This window comes from Alexandromys fortis, unplaced genomic scaffold (genome assembly GCF_014885135.2).
Source record: "Alexandromys fortis isolate MF-2015 unplaced genomic scaffold, M_Fortis_MF-2015_v1.1 scaffold_25, whole genome shotgun sequence".
Lineage (NCBI taxonomy): Eukaryota > Metazoa > Chordata > Mammalia > Rodentia > Cricetidae > Alexandromys > Alexandromys fortis.
The window spans coordinates 16,230,886-16,235,690 of record NW_026067904.1 but is presented as its reverse complement, the minus strand read 5'-3'; the positions used below and the strand labels follow the sequence as shown (position 1 = coordinate 16,235,690).

The window sequence follows — 4,805 nt, the reverse complement described above, 5'->3', positions numbered from 1 at the left end:
GAAGACTCTGTGCTTTCAGTGTATCAGCACTGATCCTAATAATGTGTCTTCAAGGTGTATCATTATTGTTATTGTGTAGATGAGCGAATAAAGGTAATTGGATGTTGGTAATCAGATAACAGATGGATAGTGCTAAAATTCATTTTCTGTTTTGTATGTTACACAAACTGACAATGTATGGAGCAAGTTTCTTTTCTTAAAAGTGCATGGCAAGATTTTGATATATTATTAGTTATCTTTTACTTAAAATATCTATTTGTTTATTTTATAACTGTAAACATGATATGACCGGCATTTCTAGATCAATGGACAATTTGCTTGGGCAGGCTTTTTACTGTGTGAGCCCCAGGGATCAAACACAGGTTGTCACTTTTGGCAGTAAGTGCCTTTACCCACTAATCCATCATGCTGGCCACAATCTCTCTTTAGAAATAGCCACTTCACACTCCATTTCATTTATTTTTGCTATAAAGTATTGTAGAATTAAAAAAAAAATTCTTTCAAAAATTAAAATTTTTTAATCTATTCTTAATTCTCTAAATTATATGTATTTTATTGACATAATTTCATTTATATTGGACAACTAATTGTCAGTAATAATGTAGTTATAGTAACAATTTGCCCCACTCCATAATATCGTTGAATACTATATCTATTTCTCCAGAAGAAATATCCTTTATATTTTGAACATTCAAATCTCCCTCCTAGGATGTAACTCAATGGTACAATCCTTGCCAAACATTAACAAGGTTCAGGGTTCAAATTCTAGCATTGTTCAAACATGAAAAATAAATATGCTTTGTTTTTCCTATTAATATTTTCCAGATTAAATATCTTTTATTTCATTATTTTAAAACAATGTTATAGTTAATTTATTACATATTTGTGTAAATAATTGCTGTATAACCTGTCTACTATTAAAATTTACAGTGAATTTTATTAATTTGTTTCTATTTTGGAAAATTCTGCATTAGTTCTATTTCCATTTTTTATTTTTTACAGAACATTTCTTTATTTTCACTAAGACTTTCCCAGAGGGCATAACTAAGCTTGTCATTCCCCCCACCCCCCCACAAGGGGTTAGCGCACTCCCTGCTGTAAAGCAGACACCAACAGTTTCAAGGACTGGAACCAACCTTAAATGGCAAAGAACACTTTCTCTCTGAATTATCATAAAAATGTTTGAGTAAAAAAACAAATAAAAAGAGTAAAGGGGCAATAATGGTGGTTTTCAGGATGAAAATATCATTCATGTTCCATGTCATACATTCAATCTTGGTTCTACCGTAACAAAATGGAAACAGGATTATTATCACACAAAATGTTCACTACCGCACGCTGTATGCACCTGTTCCAAAGCCCACCTCCAGCTCCTAATGCTTCCAACTCAAGTACTTCCCAGCTTGCTGGGCCTGTCGACGAAGGAGCACGTAGATCTTCTCTTTGATCCAGTCTTTGTTATAAGGCTGATATGTCTGTGTATCAGCTCAGTAAACAAGACAGCTGAGATCTGCCATATCATCAATAAAATCAAACAACTGACTGATATTGTATGTGATGGAGCGGCTGTTGGGATTCATTCTTTTCAGATGTTCTTCATACATCTTACCAACACCTTCCATGCACTCATTGCGAGACTCATAGTCGGCATAAGTCCTGCCTTCTAACCTCTTGGTAGGCTGTAGCGGCAAAATGGTGTGAGACTCGCTCACAGCAGCCGTCAGGCGCACAGCCGCAGGGCGGACCAGGTCTGAGGCCTACAGTCAGGCCCCGGGTCCCAGCGTCTGGAAGGAGCCTATTTTCATTTTTTAACTGAAAATACATTCTATTCAAACTCCTTCCTTGTTCAAGAGTATATATGTAATGTAATTGATTTGTTTCAAGCGTATTGTATTGCTATCACTTATGGTATTCTTTGATAGCATCTCTATGTTTTAGCAGTTTTTTTCACTCAGTATAACTTGAGATAAAGTTTAAATAAGCACATTAAAATGTTCTGGGCCTTCTAGAATAAAAAATCTTATTCCAGCTGCTATTCCAAAGTCTTGAGATTTACAATGAACATCCTTACCTTTGCTTGCCAGATCCAGAAAGTCATGCAAAAATGGTGGAAGTTCTTCTGTCCACCATCAATAATCTTCATCAAGTCAGGAAGGGATGGATCCTCACAGGCAACACCTCCACGTCTGACAGAAATGCACAGTGTCCTATCTTATGTCAAGATGAGTTGTGAATGTTGTTGACACCATCCAAGAAACAAAATGGAGAGTTCAAATGTAACACAAGCCTTCATTTCTTCCTGCTTGTCTGCAGACAAGAGGAACAGAAACCTCATACTCCAACCAAGGCCTCATCTCAAAAGTGACAAACTGAATCTGCACTCTGTTAACCAAAGTCAACTTTTTCTTAAGATTGCATTGTGAGATGCTTCTTTTTTATAGTAGTGAGAACGTAACAAGTAATGGCTCACAAAGGACTCGCTATTTCATTAGTTAAGTTGGTTTGGTTGCCTCAATTACCTTATGCATACCTATATTCAGAAATAAATGCAGAATGCTTGCAGAGTATTTCATATGTGCATGTAGAAATCATTTGTTAATGAAAATAAAATCAGAATTTTAAGTAAAGGAAAATGTTTATGTTTTGTAAGCATTAGATCTATAGTAAATGTAGTACAAAATGATATTTCCTTGTTTTACTTGGAGTGCTAATAATTATCCATTATGACATATATGGGAAAAATAGTTCTTCTAACATAGCCTCAAACATGCCTATATCGGGTCCTTACTTGACCCCCAAAAACATGCATTATTCATTGACAAAAATATGAACAAATTTGAAGATAGCAAAAGTATAAAATATTTCCCTATCATGTAAAATATGTCACACAAAATGTCTATCAGCATTTTGAAAGCATAGTTTATTTTCCTGTTACAGGGAGGAAATTATTTGTAACTTTATTTGTATTTAGAACAAAATAAGGTGATAGAAACCAAGGTAAACTCTAGTATATAAAGGACCATGAAACCATCAACTGACATTCTAAGAAACAATGTTGAAATCACTGAGATAACAAACTTCCTGAGTCATGTTGAAATCAGAAGTGAGTATTCTGAATTTTTGAACTATAAGATTGTACATATCATTAGACTCTCGCCAAATGAGGTTCTTCATGTATAAGTTTTCTAATTTGTTAAGTTGTAATATTATGGCAAATTTTGTATAATTGCTGTTTCTAATATACAACTAATAGAAAGACCTACTGTCTTATAGAAGCTTTAAACTATAGATATTTACAAAATAATAAGTTTTTCTCCTCAAATCAAATTCTGATTATTTTATTAATGAATTTTATTAATTAATGAATTCATTAACGAATCTTCATTCCTTCCTCCCTCACTCCTTCGCTCCCTTCCTCCCTCCCTTCTTTTTGCCTTTCTTTCTTTCTTTCTTTCTTTCTTTCTTTCTTTCTTTCTTTCTTTCTTTCTTTTCTTTCTCTTTTTCTCTGAGACAATGCCCTACTCTGTGATCATGACTGTGCCTATAATACTGATTTGAACCAGCCCTTCTCAAATCTGCAATTATTTTTCTGCTCTGCTTTTGAAGAATAGGGATTACAGATAGGACCTAAACTGTGTAGCTGAATTTTTAATTGTTGTGTAAAAAACTGTTGTCTTAGTCACTTTCTATTGGTAAATCAACCACGATTAAGGCAATGTATAAGCAAAAGTCCGTAATTTGGGCTTATAGTTTCAGAGAATTGAAACTCATGATGACAGAACAAAGGCATGGTGGAGCAACAAAGATATTAAATAGTGGTCTGCAAATAATAGGCAGACAGTGAGAGAAAGAGAGAAAATGAGAGTGAGACAGACAGCGACACAGAAACAGATGGAATGAAAGTCAAGGAGAATTTTATTGTGTAAATGTACCACATTTTCCTTACCCATTCTTTGGTTGAGGGGCATTTAGGTTGTTTCCAGATTCTTGTTATGACAAACAATGCTGCTATGAACATAGTTGAGCACATGTCCTTGTAGTACAATTGAGCATCCTTTGGGTATATACCCAAAAGTGGTATTTCTGGGTCTTGAGGAAGGTTGTTTCCTAATTTTCTGAGAAATTGTCATACTGACATTCAAAGGGTCTGTACCAGCTTACACTCCCACCAGCAATGCAAGAGTATTCTTTTTACCCCACATTCTCTCCAGCATAAGCTGTCATCAGTGTTTTGTTCTTGGCCATTCTTACAGGTGTAAGAGGAAATCTCAGACTTGTTTGGATTTGCATTTTTCTGATGACAAAGGATGTTGAACATTATCTTAAGTGTCTTTCAGCCATTTTAAATTCCTCTGTTAAGAGTTCTCTGTTTAGGTCTGTATTCCATGTTTTTACTAGATTATTTGTTCCTTTGATGACCAATTTCTTGGTACATTTAAACAATGGACACTACACAGCAAAATAATAATAATAATGACATTTTGAGGTTTGCAGGCAAATGAATGGCTCTAGAGAACATTATATTGAGTGACCCAAAAAGACAAACATCATATGTACCTACTCAGAAGTGACTTTTAGACATAAAACAAAGAAACACAGCCTATAAGTCACAATCTCAGAGAACCTAGAAAACAATAAGGACCATAAGATAGACATACATGGATCGAATCTACTTGGGAAGTAGAAAAAGACAAGATCTCCTGAGTAAATTCGGACCATGGGGACCATGGGAGAGGGTAAGAGGAGAGGGGAGAGGAAGGTATGGGAGCAGAGAAAAATGTACAGCTCAAGAAAAATCAATTTTA

General features: G+C 34.9%; 1 pseudogene; it reads right to left on the bottom strand.

Moving 5' to 3' along the window:
* Positions 1 to 1,373: 1,373 nt before the first annotated feature.
* On the bottom strand, positions 1,374 to 2,143 carry LOC126497065 (enhancer of rudimentary homolog; annotated as a pseudogene).
* Between the last annotated feature and the right edge of the window lie 2,662 nt (positions 2,144 to 4,805).